Source organism: Aotus nancymaae, unplaced genomic scaffold (genome assembly GCF_030222135.1).
Source record: "Aotus nancymaae isolate 86718 unplaced genomic scaffold, 86718_ANA_hifiasm-v0.15.2.pri h1tg000016l, whole genome shotgun sequence".
Taxonomy (NCBI): domain Eukaryota; kingdom Metazoa; phylum Chordata; class Mammalia; order Primates; family Aotidae; genus Aotus; species Aotus nancymaae.
The window spans coordinates 63,552,689-63,562,841 of NW_026988428.1; the positions used below are offsets into that span (position 1 = coordinate 63,552,689).

Sequence of the window (10,153 nt, forward strand, 5' to 3'; positions counted from 1 at the left end):
CGCGCGTCCCTCGTTTCCTGCCGGCGCCCGTTGCCATGGCGACGCAGCTCCCGGGCCTCTGCGCTCCAGGCCCCGGGGTTTTTTCTTCTCTCGCTCTCTTTCTCCTCTTTTTTCCCCCTTCTTTCTCTCCGAGTTCTGCTCGCCGGTTGGAGGGACGAAACTAAGAAAGTGCTGGCCTCTAGTGGGGAACGCACCTCTCGGAGAAGAGAGGGAGGCGGGAGAAGGGAGGGAAGTGACGTGAGAAGGGGAGAAAGAAGGTATTTTCTGGAGCTGCTGCGAATAAGGGGTAGAAAGAAAGGATCAAAGGCAGCAACAGGCAGAGAGGGAGGAAGAGCAAAGCAACAACCCTAGAGAAGCGATAGACTGGGAAAGGAAATGAAGCACAGGAAAGGAAAACTTCGAGAATGAGAGAAAGGAGAGAGAAGGTTGATTGTTTAATCCCTCACCTCAACTCCAAGAAGGCGGGAAAGAATGCTACAGAAACAGCGAACCCATTAGGAGTTGACTTCATTTTCAAAGCAGCAACCTAATATAACTTCCTTTGGATAGCATTTAAGTTTGTCATTTCAGGAATTTGTGTGTGCTTCGATTTAAATATATACATAAGAGTTCGAATGACAAAAACGGGAAAAGGCCAGAGTATAAAGAGATGTAGAACAATGGGGCTGTTTCTGGGAACACTAAACATTTGATAGGGGAGCCTTTGTCATTGTATTTATGATATCAGTTTACCGGTTTTTAATTATTCTCTCAGTCCTTCAACATTCAATAAGTATTTATAGAGCGCCTACTATGTGCTAAACCATGGAAGCCTGGATTGCATCAGTGCACAAAACAAAACTGCCTTACTGCCTTCATTAACCTTTACAGAAGGGCTGGAGGATGCCTCGTGGATTAACAACTGGGATTGATGCTTCTTCTCTTGCTATCAGTCTTTTCCTAACCTCTGTCCCAGCCGTTATTTTCTCTTGTCAATCCACTCTTTTTCTCTCCTTTAAAAGCCCATGCATGGTTTGTTTTTAGAGGAAAAAAAAAAGTATTATCTTTGCTTATAAATTATATCCATTTCGATTTTGCTTTGAGAGAGGAATACTTGGACTTCAAGCTCTTAATTTGTGGCAGCCAGATTTAAATCGGAGAACGATCTCTGCCAGGCTTCTAGGAACTAGTCAGACAAGTACGTGCGGGAAGAAACCGGAGGGCAGCCAAAGGACTGGAAGAGCGAAGACACGGGGTTTGAGGAGGTGAAAGGGTGTGTTGCCAGGCCGTGTGATGACAGGCATTGGCTGAGGATGAATTGAAAAGATTCCGACTGGGAGAACTAGTGGTGCAAACGAGGTAAATAAAGCATTAGTTGTTTAATTCACACCTGGATTTTTGGCATGTCAAAGGAGTTAAAGCTTTCTTGCAGAAATTTAGAAATGGATGTTGAGCCTAAGCGGAATTTTCTAGCACCAATGAAAAAAAGCATCTATAGATTTTTCAGATTATGCAACATTAATGTCAAGAAACATGACTCGTGCTTCCTTGGTTTCCCTGGGAGAATGATCACTGTTAAGTGTCTAAAGAAGGTTTCTAAGCTATTCCAAGAATAAGGAATGCAGATACCAGAAGGTATGCACTTGTTTTTCAATAGCCTATGAAACTTGCATACCAGGAGGGTAGGTACATGACCATATTGCATTTCAGCCTCCTTACAAATGGAGCAGAATTACTACTACTGCGTATAGTTAACATTCTACCGCTGAAGATTTTTTTTTTGTGCTTACTGGGTCACCGGCTCCTACAGCTACTCGATAATGTTAGGGAATAAGCGATAAATATTTTGTTGCGTGCCTGTTGTAAATTTATCCTGAGAAGAATCTGTCATGGGGCATGCTATATTGACTATGGGCCGGTAGTTTAACTTTTATATGTAAAGGTGTGTGTTCCATTTGCCACAGTATTCTTTTCAAGTTCATTTTTCTCCAAGTCAGGCCAGTATTCTAAGGTCATAGGTCTAAACAGTTTCCACCAAAAAAGATTTAGTATAAAAAAAATTTATCAACAGCAAAATAATGATATAGGAAAACCTTCATAAGAAAATCATTTTCATAGACTAAATCAGCTTGAGAGCAGGCATTGAAGCGCTTATCTCGGTCTAAACAGCAAAACAATTTGTGTTCCCAGAGAACACTCAACTGACTTTTTTTTATTTTTTATTTTTCTAAACTTTCTCATTTTCATTTAATGACTCTGCTGGAATTAGTCTTTTCTTTTTCAAACAGTATGGTTCTTCTGCATGGAGGCTACATAATTTCTTTACTCTGCATAACACTGAGGGCCATTAACCTAAACAGGTGAGAAGGAAAAGCATTTAATCTGGTGTATAGAAATTGAAGCCCTCCTGCAAACTTCTCTAAATAAGGAAGGATCCTGATTTTAAAGGATGTTTGGCAGCAACTAAAGAAAACAGACTAGAAGGTAAGCTAATAAAACTCCTCATATCAACTGAACATTGCTTAAGCATTCCTCAAGCTTCTGTAAACCCAGCATTCTGCAATAAATTGTGAAGGAAGAGATGTCCTTTACCCAAAAGTGTTAGCATCATTGGCATGTGTCTAACTACAAATCATCACGTAAGAATGTGTGACCATGTTTTTGTGCAAATATGAATAGGAAGACATAGAAAAAAAAGAAAATCATGACCTTACTCTGCCCACCATCAGCTGTGGCTTGTGAACCACCATACACATCCCACCCATATCTCACTCTAATTCTGCATGCCACTTTCAGGTCTAGTTGGGAGAAAATGAAGATTGAGTGGATTTATGGGATCTTAGATATTTAAAGCAAAAAGGCAAAAAAAAAAAAAAAGAACTTTAAAACTAAGCCCCTCAGGTGGGGCACGGTGGCTCACACCTGTAATCCCAACACTTTGGGAGACCGAGGCAGGTGGATCACCTGAGGTTGGGAGTTTGAGACCAACCCGACCAACATAGAGAAACCCTGTCTTTACTAAATTAGCCAGGCATGGTGGCACATGCCTATAATCCTAGCTACTTGGGAGGCTGAGGCAGGAGAATCGCTTGAACCCAGGAGGTGGAGGTTGCGGTGAGCCGAGATTGTGCCATTGTACTCCAGCCTGAGCAACAAGAGCAAAACTCCATCTAAAAAAAAAAAACCTAAGCCCCTCAATTTTCAGTGAAGAAAATTGAAGTCTATGAAGTCTAAATGATAAATGTAGAAGAGAGATATTTCATAATCCCTAGCAAACAGCAGATGTCCAATAAATATTAGTTAACTGAATTAATTTCCTAGATTCTTGCCCTTCTCTCATAGAAAAGAATATGAAATTAAAAGATATAAAGATACCTCTCATCCCTTGCTACTAATACCTTCCATAGTTCCTTTCTTCAAGCAGAAGTTTAAAATTAACATACTAATTGGTCAGCCCAATAGTCCAATCATCATTGCCCACAAAAGATATAGATGTACCGCCACATCCTTAAGGAGCATAAGACTAACAATGACATACGCTTCATCAGTTTAGACAGTTATTATGATTTCAAATTATGCACCTTCCCTTAACTTTGGTTTGCTTTCAGTAAAACAGGGCTAACAGTTGGTAGTTGGTGTAAATAAGTGAGATGTTTATAAAGCACTTCACATGGGACCTGATGCATAGCACAAGCTATTATTAATTTTCCTTAGTAACTAATATATTTTTGTCATCACCAAATATGACTAAATTACCCTTTATGTTTTATTCAGCTTACATCACAACCTTATTAACTCACAATTTAGTTGAGTTATGCATTAATTAGTTTAGTTCATGAACTTACTATTATTTTATATGAAAAAGAGTATTCCCGGCTGAGCAGGGTGGCTCATGCCTGTAATCCAAGCACTTTGGGAGGCCGAGGCAGGTGGATCACTTGAGGTAAAGAGTTCGAGACCAGCGTGCCTAACATGGTGAAACCCCGTCTCTACAAAAATACAAAAAAAATTAGCTGGGTGTGGTGGCGCATGCCTGTAATCCCAGCTACCTGGGAGGCTGAGACAGAAAAATCTCTTGAACTCAGGAAGCAGAGGTTGCAATGAGCCTAGATTGTGCCATTGCACTCCAGCCTGGGTGACAGAGTGAGACTTCATCTCAAAAAAAAAAAAAAGAAAGAAAGAAAGAAAAAGAGTATTCCCTTCCTTGTATACTAAATTTACCTCTTTCAGGCTTAAAATGTGTCTTCTAGTCTCCTGTTTCAGGATTTAGGGAGCAAAACCATGGGGGACCAAGCACTAGGTTTATACCCTATGGGGTTGTGTGTCCTAGGGCAAGAGAGCCAGGTACCTGGGAAAAAGTCTACAGGAAAAACAATTCAGAATATACTTAGAGCCTCTGCTCATGGCTTCACATACATTATTGCATTCAACTCACTCAATAACCTTTTCTGCTAGCTGTTTTTAATCCCTAATTTACAGATGAGGAAATTAAAGCTCTAGAAGATTAGTTAAGTTGCTCAAGGTTCATAGGGGTAATAAGTAACGGAGTCAGAATTTAAATTCAGGTCTGTCCAACTTCAAAGCTCATAACTACATTACATCCTTCACAGTGTGAAAATAGAGTGCTGCAAAAGATCTGTTTAAAATGCTTAGCACATACATAAATGTTTGCACAAAGAAGCTTGGCATTTGCCATGGTAAATACCTGCAATAGAAGGCCCACTCTGCCGTTGTTAACTAGAGAAATAGCTCTAGTTATCAGTCTATAAAGACACTGTGGAGATGTCTCAGCAGAAAATAGAGATGTATATATTATTTCCCTAAATTCTCTGTTTTCTCTCTTGTCTACTGATAAACTGTAGTAAGCAGAATAATGCCCCACACCAAGGATGTCCCCCGTCTGTGAAACCTGTGAATATGTTATGCTCCATGGCAAAAAGAAATTAAAGTTGCAATTGGAATAAAGGTTGTTAATCAGTTGACCTTATAAAATAGGGAGATTATCATGGATTACCTGGGCAAACCCAGTGGAATCACAAGCGTCGAAGGAGGCAAGAAAGACAGGTTGAATGATGTGAGAAGTATTTAACCTGTCATTGCTGTCTTTGACACTGGAAGGGAGCCACACGCCATGTAATGTGGGAAGCCTTCAGAAGCCAGAAAAAGCAAGGAAATGGATCCTCCCCAGAGCTTCCAGAAAAGAACACAGCCCTGCTGCCACCTTGATTTTCACCCAGTGAGAGGCGTGTCAGACTTCTTTCTTTTCTTTCTTGTTTTATTTATTTATTTTAATTTTTATTATATTCTTTTTGAGACACAGTCTACTCTGTCACCCAGGCTGGAGTGCAGTAGAATGATGTCAGCTCACTGCTGCCTAAACCTCTCAGGTTCAAGCAATTCTCATGCCTCAGTTTCCCAAGTAGCTGGGATTATAGGCACCTGCCACCACACCCTGCCCAATTTTTTTTGTTTTTTTGTTTTTTGGGGTTTTTTTGGAGACCGAGTCTCGCTCTGTCACCCAGGCTGGGGTGCAGTGGCACAATCTTGGCTCATTGCAACCTCCACCTCCCAAGTGATTCTTCTACCTCAGCCTCCTGCCTCCCGTGTAGCTGGGACTACAGCTACACGCTGCCATACCCAGCTAATTTAGAAGAGACGGGGTTTCACCGTGTTGCCCAGACTGGTCTCAAAATCCTGAGCTCTGACAATCCGCCCTCCTGTTTTTTTTTTGTTTTGTTTGGTTTGGTTTGGTTTAGCCTGTTACCCAGGCTGGAATGCAGTGGCGCGATCTCGGCTCACCACAACCTCTGCCTCCTGGGTTCAAGCAATTCTCCTGCCTCAGCCTCCCTAGTAGCTGGGACTACAGACACGTGCCACCATGCCCGGCTAATTTTTGTATTTTTAGTAGAGACGGGGTTTCACCGTGTTGACCAGGATGGTCTCGATCTCTTGACCTCGTGATCCACCCGCCTCGGCCTCCCAAAGTGCTGGGATTATAGGCGTGGGCCACCGCGCCCAGCTTACCCTTTTTTTTTTTTTTTTGAGACAGTTTTGCTCTTGTGGCCCAGGCTGGAGTACAATGGCAATCTCGACTCATCGAAACGTCCACCTCCCAGATTCTTCTGCCTCAGCCTCCCGAGTAGCTGGGACTACAGGCATGCACCACCACACCTGGCTAATTTTGTATTTTTAGTAGAGATGGAGTTTCTCCATGTTGGTCAGGCTGGTCTCGAACTCCTGACCTCAGGTGAACCGCCTGCCTTGGCCTCCCGAAGTGCGCCCCGCCTAGGACATTTTTGTTTTTAATTTTTTCGGTGCATAGTCCCTGATCTCTATGTGCTGCACAGTGCAGAGCAAACTGGCACTTGTTTCAGGCAATTTAAACCTTCTTTTCATATGCTAAATTCTTCCTTGTGATACCCTACTGGCTAACAGACAAAAGGCTCACCAGGCATCCAGTTCTCATTACAGTCCATGGCTATTCTTATAAATCTCATAGTATGTTTTGGAGGGGAAACTTGCATTTGGTGCGCCCACCTTAGGCCAGAGACGTCTGGAACTCTAAGATTGGACCCCACAGGAGAATGCTCCCTGGGTTCTGCGAAACTTAAACTCTCCAAACAGGACGCTCTTGGCAGAGGTTCTGAGGTCTAGTATTAAACCCTTCTTAGAATTTTCTCTCGCAGACCGGGCACGGTGGCTCACACCTGTAATCCCAGCACTTTGGGAGGCCGAGGCATGTGGATCCTTTGAGGTCTGGAGTTCGAGACCAACCTGACCAACATGGTGAAACCCTGTCTCTACGAAAAATACAAAAAAAATTACCCAGGCGTGGCGGTGCATGCCTGTAGTCCCAGCTACTCAGGAGGCTGAGGCAAAATAATTGTTCAAGCCCACGAGGTGGAGGTTGCAGTGAGCCGAGATCAGGTGCTACTGCACTCCAGCCTGGGTGACAGAGCCAAACTCTGTCCTTAAAAAAAAAAAAAAAGAATTTTCTCTCACAGTTGCAATGCTGCTTGGCCCCAAAATTGTTTAGAATCTGAAATTTACTGTCTAATTGGAAAGTGGAATGGCATTGCATTTGTCCAGGCTTCTGTGCTGCTGTTCTAAGGGCAGGGGTGTGGCTGGTTTAATGTGTGATGCCCTCCTTTGGTACTGTTTGGCCCCAGAGCTTCTTGAAGTCTGGGGAGGCTGGGAGGCCTAGCCTTTAAATATCAAACTGCTGTGGAGACTGCTTTATCTGAAATTTTGATTCACAGCCTTCCTTGTATTATCTATTAGGTTGAAGCAAAACCAAAAGCTTGTACTGCTATCTTATGGCTAAGGTGACAAGGTATTGGATCTTCGTTGATGTGTGTGTATAGTGTGTATATACATGTCTAGATGTGTTTGTTTGTAGGTATACTTGTTATATGTTGTGTCTATCAAATTGGCTTAAAAGTAAAAGAGCACTTAGAAATTAAGTAAATAAGTCTAAGCAATTTTCAAGTTCATGTGACTTAAAGTGTAACTTAACCGGCTAGCTTTAAAATTATTGGTGGAATAAAAATAGAAATGCCTTCAGAATTGTCAGCATACCATTCACTACATTCCAGCCTGGGTGGCAGAGAGAGACTATCTCAAGAAAAAAAAAAAAAAAAGTCCCAAAGAGGCAGTTGGCCCTCCATATCTGCAGGTTCCACATCCATAGATTAAGCAAACCTCAGATGAAAAATATTTAGAAATAAATAAAAAATACAAATGTATAAAACTCCAATTTAGTATAACAGCAACTTACACAGCGTTTACATTGTATTAGGTATAAGTGATGATTTGAAGTATACAGGAGGGCCAGGTACAGTGACTCATGCCTATAATCCCAGCACTTTGGGAGGCCAAAGCAAGTGGATTGCTTAGGGCCAGGAGTTCAAGACCAGCCTGGCCAACTGGCAAAACCTTGTCTCTACTAAAAATATAAAAATTAGCTAGGTGTGGTGGTGCATGCCTGTAATCCTAGCTACGGGCTGAGGCACAAGAATCGCTTGAATCCAGGAGGCAGAAGTTGCAGTGAGCCAAGATCACACCACTGCACTCCAGCCTGAGTGACAGAGCAAATCTTTCTCAAGAAATAAAATAAAATAAAAAAATATTGGGCTGGGCGCGGTGGCTCATGCCTATAATCCCAGCACTTTGGGAGGCCGAGGCGAGTGGATCACGAGGTCAAGAGATCGAGACCATCCTGGTCTACATGGTGAAACCCTGTCTCTACTAACAATACAAAAAATTAACTGGTTATGGTGGTGCACGCCTGTAGTCCCAGCTACTTGGGAGGCTAAGGCAGGAGAATTGCTTGAACCCAGGAGGCGGAGGTTGCAGTGAGCCGAGATTGCGCCATTGCACTCCAGCCTAGGTAACAAGAGCGAAACTCTGTCTCAAAAAAAAAAAATTAATTAAATTAAAAAAAAACTATATGGGAGGATGTACATAGCTTATATGCTAACACTATGCCATTTTATATAAGAGACTTGAGTATCCTCAGATTTTTGTATATATGACGGGTGGCAATAGTACCAATACCCTGCAGATACCAAGGAACTATGATGTACCTTTTTACACAAAGAATTATAAATTATGGAGATGTGGCAAAACAAAGGGGCTTGGTATAATGGCACTAAATTGTGGGACAGTGACTAGGAAATATAAAGGGGTAAACCAGTGGAAGTTAAAGGTTATTTTAGTAGGACCGTTGACATAGATCTATTCCAGTGTCAATTCCCTTTCTGCGGTGATAAGAATGTTCTATTCCTCATACACAGAAGGCACGATTCTCATGGAAAATTGTACCTGTTTTTAGGTAGAAAGACAGAATCAGAGAGCTTTTCCTGCCTCAGCTGTTTCTCCTGTGCCTTCAGCTCAAATGACTATGCCAAAACAGCATATTTTGGGGTGGCATATTCTGAAGCCCTTTATTTATTTTTCAAAAAGCAGCAAGCAGCTAAACATTCTCCGCTGCCTGAAGTTTAGTCAGTTGCCAACTGCATTAGTGTGCTGGTGACAGGGAGATTCATGTCATCATAAGGCTGGACTAATCAATGAGTAAGTGCTCAGGTATCATTTTAAGTGGCAGCATTTTAGTTCTGTAAAAGTCATATTAAAATATAATTTTCAAAATGCTAGAGTCATTACTCATGCAAATATAAAGTGAATACATGTCAAAGATTTTCTACAACTTATTAATTAATGAAAGAATCTGTAAAGTATCAAAATCAGTTCAAAGTGCATTTGAGAAGCATGGGTGTTTCTAGGCAATTTAACAAAGGAATGTTAGTAAGATTGCTGGGTTGGATACAAAAATGGTTAATGTCCTGTAGGATCTTGAATGATAACCTTCAGGATTTTTCTTTCCACCACCAGACAGCAGCCAGTTGCATCTATTAGTTACTCTCTGCCTCTTCTGACTTGTGAAGTAACTGAATCAATGGGAACCAGAGACACGAGCCCAGTATTGAACTGAAATAAGACCTACCAGCCTCTTCCTTCCATTTCCAACTTTCCGAGAATATTTGTGGCAACTATAAATCTGACTAAGGAAACTGTTAGAGTTGCCAGAGTTGGAGAGAATGGATTGCCCCATCAGTGCACTCTGCCTCAGTTCTTTTCTCTTCATGACACTGGAGGTGAGTGATAAGTCGACTGCTTATCATAGACATTTGTATAGGTCTCTTGTCTGTTTGTTGACATTTTTGTGGTCACAATGGGAAAGAAAGAGAGCTAAGTAAATGTCATCCATTTCTACAGCATCTCTATGTTTTAAGATGAAGTTTTGTGGTTCGTAATATATTTCCCCTAAAGGAAATAAAATTTTAAAGAGTTAACATGAGAATTCAAAGAATCACCATTTATAAAATTAATTTTTAAATATTAAAGTGTATATCAAAAGAAAATATTTTATATGTGCCCCATATATATATATATATATATATATATATATATATATATTTTTTTTTTTTTTTTTTTTTTTTTTTCTTATTGAGACGGAGTTTCACTCTTGTTACCCAGGCTGGAGTGCAATGGCACGATCTCGGCTCACTGCAACCTCCGCCTCCTGGGTTCAAGCAATTCTCCTGCCTTAGCCTCCCAAGTAGCTGGGACTACAGGCACGCGCCACCATGCCCAGCTAATTTTTTTGTATTTT

The 10,153-nt window shown here is 41.4% G+C and overlaps 1 long non-coding RNA gene across 1 annotated transcript; it reads left to right on the plus strand.

The window, feature by feature from the left end:
* The first annotated feature begins 186 nt into the window (after positions 1-186).
* Positions 187-9,887, plus strand: LOC135275411 (uncharacterized). Its single transcript, XR_010343027.1, has 3 exons — positions 187-1,338; positions 2,268-2,463; positions 9,373-9,887. It is a non-coding gene; the product is annotated as an uncharacterized LOC135275411 (long non-coding RNA).
* Positions 9,888-10,153: the final 266 nt, after the last annotated feature.